The sequence below is a fragment of the Callithrix jacchus genome, chromosome 4, assembly GCF_049354715.1.
Source record: "Callithrix jacchus isolate 240 chromosome 4, calJac240_pri, whole genome shotgun sequence".
NCBI classification, from domain to species: Eukaryota; Metazoa; Chordata; class Mammalia; order Primates; family Cebidae; genus Callithrix; species Callithrix jacchus.
The window spans coordinates 173,298,335-173,314,765 of record NC_133505.1 but is presented as its reverse complement, the minus strand read 5'-3'; the positions used below and the strand labels follow the sequence as shown (position 1 = coordinate 173,314,765).

The window sequence follows — 16,431 nt, the reverse complement described above, 5'->3', positions numbered from 1 at the left end:
GGTGAACCACTGCTTTATTCCAAGTGAAATCTGACTTATTTGGATGGCCACACAAGTAACTAATAAAGTAATTTAAAAGTAATAATTTAAATGAATGAGATCATTTTAAAACGTATTTTGAGGTCTCTAGAGTGGAGGGAATGTGTTCTGTAGATTGCAATAGATTATGAGGTGCAGACACGTTGCTTCCTGCTTTCTCAGTGCTTGCTTTGGGAATGCATTGTTACGTTGTGGGCTCTTGCAATATTTTCTCTGAATCAGGAGAGCCTCACTGCATGTGATTTATAAAGTTGAAAGTTTGTGTACTTTTGGACATCTGCAATACGCCATACTCTACAACACAGAGGCGCCGGTAGGTATTAGCTGGCACGGAAATGCGTGTGTTTCCATCTGAAGGCTTTGCCCTGCCCTTGGGAGGAGCCATGTTGCACGTGGTGACCCCAGCAGGGCTGGGATCTTCACCCAGGAAGCACAGCTGCCGGCCATGGCCTCGGGCTGGGCTTCACCGAGGGTGAGTGGTGAGACCCACCTGATGCCCACCAGCTGGTAGACCTTCCCACTGTTTCTCATTGCATTTCTTCATTCATGCCTTCATTCTTTAAACCTAGCATGGTCTGGGTCTGAGGAATGTGGTTTTAAAAACTAGGACCTACAGGACCGCATGGCCTTCCAGAAGAAACAGAAGGGAAAAAGACGAGGATGTGGGCAAAGGCGAGACTTGCCTCTTGACTGAGATAGGTGGTGGTCAAGGGGCACTCTGAGGACAGGCACGAGGCCATGATCTCGGGGTGGTTCCATTTCATGGTTTCTGGTGAATGAGCTTGTCCCGGCTGTGGACGGATCCTCGCTTGCTTTGCCTCACTATTGCTGGTATTTACCTCCACACTCACACCCGGTTTTCTTCTTGGGGGTCCACTTATTCGACAGCCAGGTATGGAGTCCCTCCTCCCTCTCACTCTGTTCTAGACCCAGTTCAGCAGTAAACCTGATGTCTTGGCCCTGCCCTCGGCGCTTCCTCCCCGCCCCTCCCTTTCCCCAGGGCTGTCTCATCCTTTCTGATCTTCCCCATGCCTCTGACACCTGACCCCGCCTGCAGGCATTCTAGGTGCTGACTGAGGTAGGGAAAAGACCCTCCCCACGGCTCTGGATGTATGAGTAAGCCCAATGCGAATACTGAGCCAGAAACAGAGCGATCGCTTTCCATTACCTGACACCTCAACACCAATGTTTTATTAAACTGAAAGGACTAAAAAGAACCAAGTGAGGCATGAGTCTTTATTTTTAATTGAGCTGTTATGTTCCTGAGTTCATTAATGAAGAAAAAAAAGGAGAAAGCTGGTACATTTTATTGCCCGTAATTTTCAAGCGGAAGTTTATTCTGAAACACATTTCAACATCACATTCCTTGGGTAAACTGCCTGTAGCTTAAACGTAACAGCAGTATCTGAAAACGCTTAGAACTCTACTTACAAATGAACCAGATTTTACTGTTAAACAATATACTGGTTAGACTGGATTTCTTTGTATATTCTTGCTGCACACCAGAAGACTTAAACCTAAGCCTTCCATCATCCTGCGGGGAGAACGACACACTGGTGGTTGGTGTTGAGACTCACAGAAGGAGCTGAGCAAGGGATCCTGGCAGGAGCCGCTGGGGGACAAGGCGTCCCCAGGGGATGGGGAAAATTAGTGGAATTAGCATCCTGGGCGCCTGCTGTGGGTGTCAGGCCCCAGCCCTGGGCCACAAGGGTCAAGACAGGACTTTTCATCTCTGGGAGAGAGGCCCCCAGGATCAAGACCTAGCGGGGCACCCAGGGAGAGGCCTGAACCTGTGAGCTGGAATCACAAGAGGTGGGAAGAACTGGGACTTGGGAATCACCAGGAACAGTTTTCCCTTTGGAGCACAGAATCCAGGTGCAACTTGCAGGAGGAGAGCTCAGCCTCCCTGGGGCCACCACTCAGTGCTGGTCGGCGCCGCTCGGCACCGGTCGGCATTGCTCGGCACTGGTCAGCAGTGGTCAGCAGTGGCTGCAGGAGTCAGAGAGGAATTAGGGGTAGGAGATGCTGTGTGGAGGATGCAGATGAGAACCTCGACCTTATGTCAGGAGGGAATCTGGGAACAGGGTGTGTTTCCAGTGCAGCAATGAGTCGGTTTCTAATTTTGCATCGTAGGCCACTGGAGATGCCTCGTATTTTGCTTGGGAAATGAGCGTCATTTGTATCGGGAAATGGTACAAGTCCATTGTGCAAGGCGCGGATTCTTTTTGTCTTGGGGTGTGGCATCTATTTCTTAGAAGGGCTCTGAGGTACCGTGTTGTAAGCTGCAGAGTTTGGCGCGCCCTTCCTTGTGTTTTCCAAGTGCCGATGGGCTGACACGTCGCGGTGGATCTGTGCTCTGGCGCTGCCTCTCTGCCCTTCCCACTTGCTCCACTTTTCCCTGCTTTCCTGCTTTCTGTTTCACTGGGAAGCAAAGCCTGACTCAGAGCAGAAAGGGTGAGAAGATAGGGAGAGGCAAGCAGCCTCTGTTGAAGAAGAGCAGTCCTCACCCGAGATGCCAAACAGGGCCCCCGCTGTCCTTTCCAGAGCTGACGATGGGAGGAGAGGGGCAGCGAGGCTGAAGCATTTCCGATTCTGCGTCCTGTGGAAGTCTGAACTGTGCCTCTGGCCTCAGCAGGTGTCCTTTCATGATCAGGCTCTTTTTGGCCAAGTCCGACGCACTGTCCCTCATCACGTGTTTTCTCGATTTGCACTGGCAAAAAATAAATGACAGTATAATTTATTATTTTATTACTATTTTTATTGAGATAGAGTCTTATTCTGTCACCCAGGCTGGAGTGCAGTGGTGTGATCTCAGCTCACTGCAACCTCCACCTCCCAGGTTCAAGTGACTCTCCTGCCTCAGCCTCCTGAATACCTGGGATTACAGGTGCCCACCACCACGCCCGGCTACTTTTTGTATTTTTTTTTTTTTAATAGAGATGGGGTTTGGCCATGTTAGCCAGGCTAGTCTTGGACTCCTGAGGTCAGGTGATCTCCCCACCTCAGTCTCCCAAAGTGCTGGGATTACAGGCATGAGCCACCACACCCGGTGACAATATTTATCATTTTTTGTTGTGACTTAAAAAGCAACATCTCCTACTTCATAGACTTTCTGTTCACAGTTTTTTTTTTTTCTCCAAACTTACTACTCAGTTATCTATTAGTGCTGGTAGTTGGACAACCAGGTATTGTAATGTGAACTAAATCCTATAGAATTCGTGGTAATTGTAAACAAATAAGGTTTTATCTATTAATGACCATGATAAAAAAAAAAAGTCATACTCAAATTTATTTGTGGAATGGATACCGTCTAAAATACACACTATTTCTGGAGTGTTCAAATCCTTTTGCCAAATTTTAGAAATTCATGTGTGGTCAACAGATACCTGCTTTGCACTTGAGAGCACAGTCTCATGAAGCACAGGGGGTTCGAGGCGCAGCAGAAACGCTGGAGCCTGAGACCTGAGAGGCCACGTTTTGAGCCCCCTTTCTCTGTCACTTGCCAGCCACACTTGGACAAAGGTCACCTGGCCTCTTTGAAGCTCAGCCTCCCTCTCATTCTCTCTCTCACCCCACCTTGCTGCTTCCCTGGGCGGGAATCACTGTAATTTCCACCTCCAAGGGTGACGCAGGACAGCAAACATGGGAAACTGTGAGCAGACGTACATGTTCTCATCTGTCGGGAAAGGCATGCAGAGTGGAAGCCCTATGGGAGAGAACGAAAGTGTCTTCTGTGAAATAAAGGAGAGAAGGATTGAAGGCAGGAAACTGCGTTTGTGTTTATTTTGCACATAAGTAAAATACAACTGTATTTAGAGAAGAGATGAGAAGGTTTTCAGCTATGTTGTCGTAGAAGGTGGCCTTCTGCGATCAGTGGGCTTACAGGATGGCGTGTGGCACCCAGCTTTCCCAGGATTGGTGGAGACATAGTCCAGGGGATAAGGGATGTTCTGAGCCAGGACAGGCCTGGAGGAGCAGAGAGGATTCAGGCCCCGCTGGAGTCAGAACAGGGGCTGGAAAGTGGCCAGAGGTACGGAGAGGTGAGGCGGTCCTGGCCGGGCAGCTGGTATGAACGCAGCCCACATGTGTATCCACACACAAAGCGCTTTACATTTTCCCAGGATCATCACTTCATTCCACACCAGCTTTAAAAATGACTTATTTATGCTGCTCTGGGAGTGATTTTAATATCAGAAGCATTTTTAAAGTGACAATCACACTCATTTGCTTGAGAGGTTAAATCCCTGCTTTAAAAAGATGAGTTTTGTTATAAAAAATGCAAGCATATATGGAAACAAAGAACGTAATAACCCCCCACAGATCTATCTCAGATAGATAATTTCCAAAATTTCCAGTCCAGGCCAGTCTTGTTTTATTTATGTATGCACTCCCTCTCGCCTCCCACCTACCCACACAGCTCCAGGTTATTTTGTGGCAAGTCCTAGGCATCATATAATTTAATTTTAGAATAATCCAAAAATATCTTTCTCCCCCTTTTCAAGGGTGAAAACTGAATAGCATTAATACCTACTCAGGTTGGTAAATACACGCCTGTAATCCCAGCACTTTGGGAAGCAGAGGCAGGCAGATCACTTGAGGCCAGAGTTCAAGAACAGCCTGGCCAACATGTTGAAACCCCATCTCTACTAAAAATAAATAAATTAGCTGGGAGTGGTGGTGTGTGCCTGTAGTCCCAACTCTCGGAGGCTGAGGCGGGAGGACTGCATGAGCCCAGGAGGAGGAGGTTGCAGTGAGCCGACATCACGCCACTACACTCCAGCCTGGGTGACAAACTGAAACCCTGTCTCAAAAAAAAAAAAAAAAAAAAACCTGATATGAACACATTTCTTATTTTTAACTGCATAGAGTGGAAGGTATTCGTATTTATAATACCCTCTATTTTATACCTCAATTTCTCAGACTCAGGCGGTTCTGCCTCTTATGTGTAAAACCTTACCTTGGCTTGACGCCCGTGTCCTTCTGTTCCATCTTTCTGGAAGATGTCAAGGGCTGATCTTTCATCCTAGTATTAATTCAAGTTTTCTGTTGTGAAGACACCTGGTAGCCCTTGAAGGTCATAAATTTTCAAAATATTTGAACAACTACATAGAAATTCCCCTAAACATGGTAGAATTGAGCATAGTGGAAACAGAAGTTTTCTCCAAGTTAACTAGAACTCCATTGCAGAGAAGTCCAGGCTTTCTCAAGAGAACATCACAGTACTCCTGTGTGCTGGACCACTAAATAAATCCTCTCTAGTTCCTGTTTCTCCAATAATTAATCAGTCAAAACAAGAACAAAAGAAACAATGCAGCTCATAACCATTAGCCTCTTTGACGTGTAGGAGATTGTGTTTGGTATTGCAGGATACGTACAAACGTGTCGATTGCAGGGAGGTTGAATCTGCTTGAGCGTAAATATGTTGACTTTGGGAGCAGTGTTTCCACCACGGCATGGTAAGTGCTGTGAAAACATGAAGCAGATGGCTGCCGAGTTTCAAGGGGAAAAGTCTTATTATCTGATGCTCGGCCTCACAGGAGGGCTCGGCACAGGGACGCCCCGGGGAGGGGACGGTATGAAGTGTGTGCCTAGAACAGTCCTGGTTACAAGTTCTACATGGAGATGAGGTGAGATCTGACTATGGCTGACTTCAGATCAAGAGGAATCTTACCATGTCATAGGGAGCCGAGCTGCTGGAGGGCGAGGGGTAGAATCACAGGGTGGACTAGCACTGACCACGTTTTATAGGGGAGACCGGTGTGGGGCCAGGCCAGCCCTTCAGGAGAAAGGAATTGAATCCGGCAGTGATAGGGGCTGCAACTCCCAGGATATTTTTACTTTTTTTTTTTTTTTTTTGAGACAGAGCCTCACTCTGTGGCCCAGGCTGGAGTGCAGTGGCGCAATCTTGGCTCACTGCAACCTCCGCCTCCTGGGTTCAAGAAATTCTCCTGCCTCAGCCCCCTGAGTAGCTGAAATTACAGGTGCGTACCACCACGACCAGCTAGGTTTTGTATTTTTAGTAGAGACAGGGTTTTGCCAGGTTGGCCAGGCTGGTCTTCAACAACTGACCTCAAGTGATCCGCCCGCCTCAGCCTCCCACAGTGCTGGGCTTACTACAGGTGTGAGCCTCCGCACCTGGCCTCCCAGAACTTTTCATTGGTGAGCCAGTGAATCCCTCACTGTGGGGAAGCCTGTTTACACTTGACATTCTGTTATGACAAGTGACAGCTTCCTTACCTGCCTGGAGACAAGCAAACCAATGGTGACCTCAAGCAGCACACAGAACTCAGGGAACAGAGGCCTTTATTATTATTTTTATTTATTTTTGTTTGAGACGGAGTTTTGCTCTTGTTACCCAGGCTGGAGTGCAATGGCGCGATCTCGGCTCACCGCAACCTCCGCCTCCTGGGTTCAGGCAATTCTCCTGCCTCAGCCTCCCGAGTAGCTGGGATTACAGGCACGTGCCACCATGCCCAGCTAATTTTTGTATTTTTAGTAGAGACGGGGTTTCACCATGTTGACCAGGATGGTCTTGATCTCTTGACCTTGTGATCCACCCACCTCGGCCTCCCAAAGTGCTGGGATTACAGGCATGAGCCACCACGCCCGGCCGGAACAGAGGCCTTTAAACACCTAGGGAGACTGAAGATATGATACAGTAGCCGAAAAACGAACCGGATGAAAGAAGGAATAATTGGGAAGGTGAAAGCATTCCTCCAGATTGGAAGCAAGAGTGCTAAAACAAAGAAACAGGTGTTGGGACAGTGTTGAGGAATTCTCCTAGTACCTAGAACTGGAAACAGGCATGAAATAGGACTGAAACGAGAAGAAACTTGACTAGATTTTCATGTTTCCTGTTGATGAGTTCCTCATGTCTTGACCCACCGAGAAGGAAGGTAACCTGCCTGTTGACCACGTCTGTGGAGAAGACCGCCCAGGAGGGTGGATCTCAGGAGCAGGTCGCACCAGGGCTGGGGAGGGGGTTTTCTGGGCCTTGCCGGGTGTCACAGCCTCTCTGCTTTGTCTGATTGGTAACCTTTGCAGGGAGGATTGTGCGTTGGGCATCTTTAAAGACAGTGGATTAACAGCTTGGAAATTGGGGCAGGACTGGGGCTGAGAGATGGCAGTGGGGCTGGGGGAGAGTAGGAAAGAAAGAGCAGGAGTGGGTGGGCTGGAACTGCAGGGGCTTCCCCATTGGGAAGGGGAGGCCGGCCTCCTCCCAGGCAGGAGCAAAGGAGGAGCCTTGAGATGATGCATGGGAGAGACCCTCCTCCCTCTGGCTTTCATCCTGTTTTCTTTTAAGCAGAAGACTTGGGCCCTGGCCTGGCTGTGGGTGCCCTCCACTTGCTGGCAAAGCGGGCAGAGGGTCCCTATTCAGGGAGCCTCAGCCACGGCACTGGAATGCTGGGAGAGTGGAAGAACCTGAGAACCGCAGGACCCGATTCATTTAGTTCACTGCAGCTCACTCTTTATGTGTCTGTGTTGGTGGCAGAATATTTTGTAGAAATATGAAGTTTAATCATAGTCCTTTGGCCAGACATGGTGGCTCACGCCTGTAATCCCAGCACTTTGGGAGGCCAAGGTAGGTGGATCACATGAGGTCAGGAGTTTAAGACTAGCCTGGCCAACATGATGAAACCCTGTATCTACTAAAAATACAAAAAATTAGCTGGGCATGATGGCACGTGCCTGTAATCCCCGCTACTCAGGAGACTGAGGCAGGAGAATTGCCTGAACCCAGGAGGCGGAGGTTGCGGTGAGCAGTGATCGCGCCATTGCACTCCAGCCTGGGTAACAAGAGCGAAACTCCGTCTCAAAAAAAAAACAACAAAAATTAGCCGGGCGTGGTGGCGGGCACCTGTAATCCCAGCTACTTGAGAGACTGAGGCAGGAGAATAGCTTGAACTCAGGAGGCAGAAGTTGCAGTGAGATGAGATTGCACCATTGCACTCCTCCTGGGCAATAGAGCAAGACTCCATCTCCAAAAAAAAAAACACTGTCTTTGTCATCATGATGCTTGCTTCTGGTTCATGTCCCACATCTCTGAAGTGAGACTTTCCTTTTTTCCATAAACAGCTTCTGAACATATTCCTTGATTTCCTATTCTGTATTTCCTGATTCCCAAGTCCTTTCCTCACCCAATCTCCCTCCAAAGATATCAGCCTCTTATCCCTGGTGCCCGCTGGGTTGTGTGTCCTGCCGTTGTTCAGACAGACCATCCCTGAGCTGCCCCTCCCAGATCCCAGGTCAGCAGCCCCAAGGTTTAGCGCGGTCCCCATTGGAATGGACAGCACGGGCCTCCAGCGTGGCGGCTCCCCATTGGAATGGACAGCACGGGCCTCCAGCGTGCCTGTGCCCCCTCAGCCAGGCAGCAGCCTCTGCCCAGCGCCCACCTGCCGTATTCAGAGCCCTACTGTTCCCAATCAAAGTCAATAACTCTTTCAAATAAGAGGTTTCCTGTTTCCATAAATAACTTCCTGAATGTATTATGTTGCTTTCTTTTTTAAGAATAATCTATTGACATGGCTGGCTATAAAAGACTGTGCTGGTGAGGAACTCGGCATTTCCTGTTTCAGGCTCTATGGAGCTCTGGGAGCGCCAGTACACAATCTTCTTTATGGGAGCGAAGAATCAGCATTCTGCTCAGAGCCCTCTTTCCCCGGCGATGTGGCCTCTTTGGTACGGTCAACACACTCTGTGAAGGTAGCAGCCGCCCCAGGGAACAGTTCACCGAGGAGAAAATGTTCACGGCTCTTTATCTGTATTTATTTGATGGTAACTCTTTGGAACAGCACAGTAGGTGTGGGTAACAAATCAAAGCTATTTTTAACAGCAAATGGTGAGGAAACTGAATGTCTTGGCCTGTCTTACGGCAAGCTTGGTTTAGCAGGGGTGTTAAACCTTTGGCTTCCCGGGGCCACGTGGAAAGGAGAAGTGTCTTGGGCCACACATACAATACACTAACACTAACAACAGCAATGAGCTAAAACACACTCTGTGTGTGTGAGACACACGCACACACACACACGCAAATCTCATGTTTTTGGAAAGTTTATGAATGTGTTGGGCCGCATTCAAAGCTGACCTGAGCCGCATGCTGCCTCCAGGCCACACGTTGGACAAGTTTGGTTTTGAGTTTGCAAACTTTTGTCCTGTTTTGGGCCTCCTGAGCCATGTGGACCCCGCCCCCCCCGCATCCATCAAAGAGCAGGGAGTTCCATCGGTTCAGGGCCAGGAGCTCTGCAGCTGGAAGCCTGTGGGTCTGTGCAGTTGGTGACAGGGCACCAGGAGCCCCCAAGGATGGCAACTCAGCCATTTCTCCTCCAGGGTCCTTGTTGACTGACTGGGCAGCCAGACCTCAGTGCAGCCTAGTCCTGGGTACCCTGCATGGCAGCTGCAGCTGGAGTGACAGCTACAGGGGGACAAGGGTGCTCTGAACCCAGGACCGGTGCTCCCCACAGCCCTCCACAGCCCTCCACAGCCCAGAGACTGCTAGTGCTGCAGCCTGCACACTGGTCCTGAGAGGAGGCCTTCCTGGGTCTGTGTGCATGTGGAGGAGGGTGGCTTAGGGTGCCACAGTACAGAGAAGGTGCCCTTCATCGACAGGCACACCCATGACCCAGGCTGGAGGGATGGGCAGCGCATGAGGCTGTGTTCCGTATTTAGCTTTACAGCGAGTGTGCACCTAGTATAGCGGATGGCAGGAAGTGGGGAGAGAGTGGCAGCTCTGGGGAGGGCTGGGAGAGGGCTCGGGTGCCCACCCAGGCCTGCAGGTCAGCCTGATGCACATCGGCTCACTGCAGCAAACCCATGCCGACCTCAAACTCACGATCCAAGCCGGTGACACGGAAGAGTTCGGCGCCTCCCTCTGCCGAGGCTCAAGGCTTCCAGCAACGGCCTCACTCAGCCAAGGGGAAGGCTTCCTTGCCTTTGGAGGCGGGTATCTGTGAAGGAGGCAAGGATTTCCTGTCCCCACCACACACAGAAGCAGCAGGCTCCCCGGGACAGAGGGGACGGTGGCATCCTCAGCTGCTCCCATCCAGCCAGCCAACCCCTCTCTGAGGGCAGCCCTCTGTCCAGCACAATGTCAGCCCTTTCTCTCAGAAAATAAATCTCATGAACACGATCACAGTAGCACTTTTAGAGGAGTAAGCAACTTTTTTTTTTTTTACTATTTTGGATGGTAAGATTCAAGTTAGAAATCTAGAAACCAAGAAAAAGAATGGAAGGTATCCAGCTGGAATTGCTGCCTGCAAATCAAGTGATGGGCGCTGTGCCTCCAGGGCACCACAGAGCCAGGGCACCACAGACCAGGGCACCACAGAGCCAGGACGATGACTGCTGGCACTTAAGTGATGAGCACTCTGCCTCCAGGCACCACAGAGCCAGGGCACCCACCAGCACTGCTGGCGCTCAAGGGGGCCATGCCAGGAAATCAGTGTCTTTTTCGTTAGCACCTGTGGGTTGACTGCTTCTGCTTGTTGCCTGCTGTAAATCTAGAGGATGAACGGTGACTACCGGCTTCCCTTCCCTTCCCTGAACGCTGGCGGCTTCCGGCTGAGTATCACTGTGGTGCAGGATGTGTGCAGCACTCAGTGGGTGCGCGGGACTAGCTTCCCCCGAGGGTTCTCAGTCCCCATGTACCGAGTGCAGTTCCTCCCTCAAACCGCCCTGGGTCTCTTTAACCTCCCAAGAACATTTTAACCCAGAGTTTTCCTTTGTGTCTGTAAATTTATTCCAGATAGACTTTAGGATATGCACACAACCTCTAATCCAGCAGCAACTAGGAGGACCCACAGGAAATGCTGAGGCCATGCACTTGGCTGTAACTCGTAAATCACAACCAGGTGGAGACAGGCCTGGTTTGGCCACAGGTTTCATACCCCTGGGCTCCTCCCTCTGAACTGAGAACGGACCTGCTGTCCTCCTGCAAATCTGAACCTGAGTGAGCTCCGCCTCACCCAATTTGCATCTCTGAGACTGCTGACTTACTGATGTGAGATGCTCTGAGATCCTGGCTCTGGCCGCCCACCCACCAGTGTCCAGTTCCACCCAGCTCTCCCGTGTGCTGGGCAGCCTCTGCTTGTCCCCATTATCAGCTTTTCAGGCTCAGCCTGATCTCTGCACCCCGCGTCTGCATTTTTCCCCTCACGGTGTAGATTTCAGAGCACAGAGAAGAAAGTGGAGGCTGACAGATCACCCACAGCGGCTCTCTGCCGGATTGCCGACCTTGCCGTCTGAGGCTGTGTTGAGTCTTTTGTTGCTGAAATAACTTAGCTGGGCTGGTGTGGCTGAATTTTAGTGTCTGTCCTACGATATTGAGAAGTGTAGTGTGGTACAGCGGCTCCCCCTCCAATATATGACCACCAGCATCTGTGCACCATGGGGGCACCAGGACTGCCCTGAGATTGCTCCTATTTAGACCCCACAGTCCCAGGTGTTGATAAGAAATGCTTTCCACCCAGTGCAGCCACAGATCGGCGTGTCATGTTCAATTATGAATAGAGAGGCTACCAGAAACACCTTTCTGCTAACAACAGTCCAGGACTAGGGGCAAACTGAGAGTCTTGTTCCCTCTGCCTGAGCTGTAATGACTGTCTTCAACTTTTCCGGAAGTATCATTCTACTTGTCTGAAAAATGTCTGACCATTTACTCTGAGGCTCAGATGAAACAGGCAAAAGGAACATTGCATTTAAATAATGTACTGGGGCCAGACATGGTGACTCATGCCAGTAATTCTAGCACTTTGGGAGGCAGAGATGGGTAAAATCACTTGAGGCCAGGAGTTCAAGACCAACCTGGCCAACAGGGGGAAACCATCTCTACTATAAAAACAAAAAATTAGCTGAGCGTGGTGGCACATACCTGTAATCCCAGCTACTTGGAAGGCTGAGGCACAAGAATCACCTGATCCCAGAAGGCAGAGGTTGCAGTGAGCCGAGATCATGCCATTGTACTCCAGCCTGGGCAACAGAGTGGGACCCTGTCTAGAAATAAATAACATGTTGGACACTTAGTGGAATTTTAGCTGCTGTCGGAGTGAAGCCTTAAGAGTAGAGACACTCCCACCATCTGCAGGAGCTATCAACTGTTGCATTTCAAATACGAGAATCAAAATTGGGAAAACAAAAGCCCTTAGAGGTGAGGGTCATATTCTTAAATGTTATGCAAAAGCGCATTTTACCTGGAGAATCACGATGTCTAAAATTAGGATCACGCTTACGTTTAAGAGGGATAGGCATTGAAGACTATCACTTCAAAGTGTGACAGAATTACTCAGAATTAAATAGCGTGTTTCAGTTTTTACCGCATGTACTAACTACCTTTGGTCCATGTAAGTTATCCTCAAACTTACTGGCATTAAAAAACAAACAGGCATTTACTCTCGCACCGTCGCTGTGGGACAGAAGCATGGCTGCAGCTCAGCAGTTCTTCACGAGGCTGCGTCCAGCTGTCAGGCAGGGCTGTGGTCTCATCCGAAGGGTGACAGTGGGAGTCACTCCCAAACTCAGTCACGTGTGTGCTGCACGCCTTACACCCTCACACGTGGACCTCTCACCAGGCCTGTATCACAACAGCCGCTCCCCTGGGAAGAGCCCAAGGTAGAGGTCATGCCATTTTATAAACCAGCCTAGAGGTGACTGCCCATCCCTCCTGCCGTATTCTGTGTGTTAAAAGTAAATCACTAGGTCCAGTTCACACTCACAGAGAGAGAATTACACCAGGTCGTGACTACTGGGAGCAAGGATTGTGGGGACATCTCGGAGGCTGCTTGTCACTCTCCTGTCAAAGGCAGGGACTGCTGATTGAAAGGGCTAAGAGGAGAGAAAGAAATCACATCTGACGTTTTCCTCAGAAACCGTGTTTCCATGCTGGGTTTTGTTTGTTTTATTTTTATGGGGAGGGGAGAGTTGCTGTTACTGTTTTGTCATGTTGTTATGAATCTACTCAGGGGCACAGGGGAGAAACGATGCTTCTTTGGGTCACTCCTCAGACACACACCCTGTAAATCTAACATCCTCTGGAGAGTTGGTGATCATCACTGCCTGGTCCCTCCATGGCACCCGTGAATATTCACAGTAATAGCACGGGATACACGAGATGCCATTTAAAACTTCTTCAAAACAGATTTAATCTGCTCTGAGTCCTTTTCCTCCAACACTTGCTGGGGCTGCCTAGAAATTCGGTCTCACTCACTAATTGACCTCTTTCCCTCTTGGCGTTTGCACCCCAAACACTCCAGCAGGCAAGTGCCCCGGTGTCCCTGAGCAAGCCCAGTGTGGGGACTCGCTCTTCTCCAGTCTTCGTCATCATGGAGACAGCACCCAGCATTTGGAAAGGCAGCTTGTCTTCTCCAGGGCTCCGGGGTCAAGGGTCTGTGCTGAGGCTGAGTGTTTGGCCTCTGTGTAGCCCAGCCACCTGTCCCTTCCTTGAGTTCTGGGCTTGGGAGATGCATGCTGAGGAGGTGCCATCGCTCAACCCACAGCCTTCCCTACCCCAACCTCCAGAGTGGGCAGCTCCAGACACTTCAGCCTCCCTGGTGTCCCAGGCGCAGGCCACTCTCATCCCTGCCTCAGCTCAGCTCCTGAAGAGAAACCTGAACCTTGCCCTGCCAGGCAAGGGACACTCGGTCCAAACTCAAGTCACAGCCCTAGCGCCAGGTGATGAGAAGCTGGGGACACTTCTCTCATTCTACCTGATTTTCAAAAAGAAGGAAAAGAAGCGTCCATTTACTTCTGCCATTCTCATTTCCATCTGCTTTGTTGATGTGAGAGTGCCTTTCCTCTTTTTTCTCATTGAGACCTAGCCTCGTTCTGTCGCCCAGACTGGAGTGCAGTGTGGTGGTTCCGTGAGAGCTCACTGCAGCCTAGACCTCCGTGTTCAAGCCATCCTCCCGCCTCCCAAGCAGCTGAGACTACAGGTGTGTGCCACCACACCTGGTTATTATTATTATTTTTTTTTAGTAGAGACCAGGTATCACTATTATTGCCCAGGTTGTTCTCAAATTCTTAGCCTCAAGCAATCCTCTTACTTCGGCCTCCCAAAATACTGAAATTACTGACATGCCTTTTATTTTGGATTATATATCATATATCAGAGGACACTCCTGTCCCTCTATTTCTTATTTAGGATCATTTTAGCATCTGTAATGTGTCTGTAGGTCCCGGGGGCAGCTTCCTACCTGAGGTCACCAGGGATGACTTTGTACCCAATTCACTGGCTTTATGCAATCCTCATTTTTTTCTTTGACACTGAAGGCTGAGGTATCACCTTAGGTGTGGGGAAATATGGAAAATTATGCTGCCTTCTAAGACTTAACCTGGTAACCACCCCACACACGGCCCTGCACTCAGCCATCCATCAGAGCCGGTGGGAGAGTTCTGAGAACGTGGAGGGGAGTGTGGCAGACTCCAGATGCCCATCAGGTGGTCCCAGTTGTGATCTGAAGCCAAGAAGATTAAGATGTGATTATAATCTCATAGGGGAACCAAATCAAATGCACGGTGCTCCAGTTGTGGGGAAAGACTGGACAGCAGAGAGAGAGAGATGATGGAGAAGGAGGCCCGACAAAGAGCAGAAGCTCCAGGAGGTCCAGCAGTGCAGCTCATCACCCTAACCCTGCACACACCACGTCTGCAGCAGGAGCTCCCTGGCACTGGAGAACTCCCTGGTGGCTCCAAGGCATTTCATTAGGAAAACAGATCTGGGAAACACAAAAATTCTCTGCCTCCTGGCATTCATTTTATATTCACTAACAACCCTTTTTGTAAGTAATGTGAATTCCCAATGTAGCAGCTCTTGCTGTAGAACACGCCACTCTCGGGCCCAGTGGCTTCAAATAGCAACTGTAGGCTAGAATTGGCTGATCTGGACTGGACCCGTGCATTTGTCTGAGGACTGCAGGAGTCACGAGGCTCAGCAGCGTGGCACCTCATCTCTCTCCTCCTCCTGCTGGACCAGCGAGCTACCCCAGCATGTCTTCTCACAGTGGCAGCAGACACAAGAGGCCAGCCCCATCACACACGTGCTCATTAAGCCCTGCTTGTGTCTTGTCAGCTAATACCCCAACTGGCCAAAGCCAGTCACATGGCTGAACTCAGAGCCAGGGTGGAGAAAGAGACTTCACCTCTTGAGGACTTACTTGAGTGCTGAAAAGAGCAAGGCTGCATGGACCAGTGAAGAATCAGTGCATCCTGCAATTTTCCACTCCCCATTACCTTTATGTGGGGAAGGGTGCCCTGAACATTGCACCTGAGCTTTCCCGTGACTAGACGTGTCCATTCCCCATGTCCTATTCAATGTGTTGGCACTGCCATTTGCGCCTCTGTGAGGCTCATGCATGCAAGGCCCTTCTCCTGAGTGCCCTCATCTCTGGATGCCCGGAAGGGTTGAGGTTCAGAACATGCAAGAGGGAGGAGCAACTCAAACCACAGCGGTTGCAGCTGTCAGCTCCTCCACAGGACTTCCTGGGCCCCACGCAGGTTCCTGCAAACCTCAGCAGATCTCCCCTGAGGCCCTGGCCTGCCCTGGACCTCAGTGGGAGTTACCGGTGAGGAATGATGAGGTGGCGAGGCAGAGAACAGCCAGAATCTTGTCTTCCACCCACCCGGGATGAAGCGTCACAGGCATGAACGAATAGCACGGAAAGCCAGCACGATGGGTCAGGCTGGAGAGCGAGCCGGCAGGGGATGGGAAGGAGCAAGGATCCCAGAGGCAGCAGCAGGGCACTGGCGGCACCCAGAGGGCAGTGCAACTTGGAAGTGCAGGCTTCTAGACGGCTCAAAGCCAACGGGGCTGGGCCCTGTGTGGTTCCAGCACTGAAGGGAGGCTCTTTGAAGCCATCATGAAAACGCAGTAGGACCTGACTTGGGACAGGCTCTCAGGCCCAGTGAAGACAGAGGCAGGAGCGAGGCAGAATCCAGAAACATGAATCTGGGGTCAGACAGCATGTTGGCTACAGAGCTGTCCTCTCTCAGCTCCAAACCCACCCTCTATACGTGGCCTGGGGAGCAGGGTGGGCTGGGAATCTGGTCCATATTCCACGTCTGCTGCCCTGTGAGCCCCGTGAATAGAGGGTGCTAGTGAGACAGGCAGCCCGGGAGGAGCAGGTGCTGGAGTCCCCTATTTCTTCCTCCTGTTCCTGTCACTATCCCCACTATCAAAATCTCTTAATGCTGGCTGGGCATGGGAGCTCATGCCTGTAATCCCAGCATTTTGGGAAGCTGATATGGGCAGATCACTTGAGCCCAGGAGTTCATGGGTGAAACCCTGTCTAAATAAAAAATACAAGAATAAACCAGATATTGTGGGGCACACACCTGGGATCCCAGCTCCTTGAGAGGCTGAGGCGGGAGGATCGCTTGAGCCTGGGAGGTCGAGGCTATAGGGCA

General features: G+C 50.5%; 1 protein-coding gene across 4 annotated transcripts in view; it reads left to right on the top strand.

Moving 5' to 3' along the window:
• The window catches only part of RPS6KA2 (ribosomal protein S6 kinase A2), a 494,183-nt gene that overhangs the window by 180,545 nt on the left and 297,207 nt on the right, over positions 1-16,431 (top strand). The window lies entirely within an intron of this gene.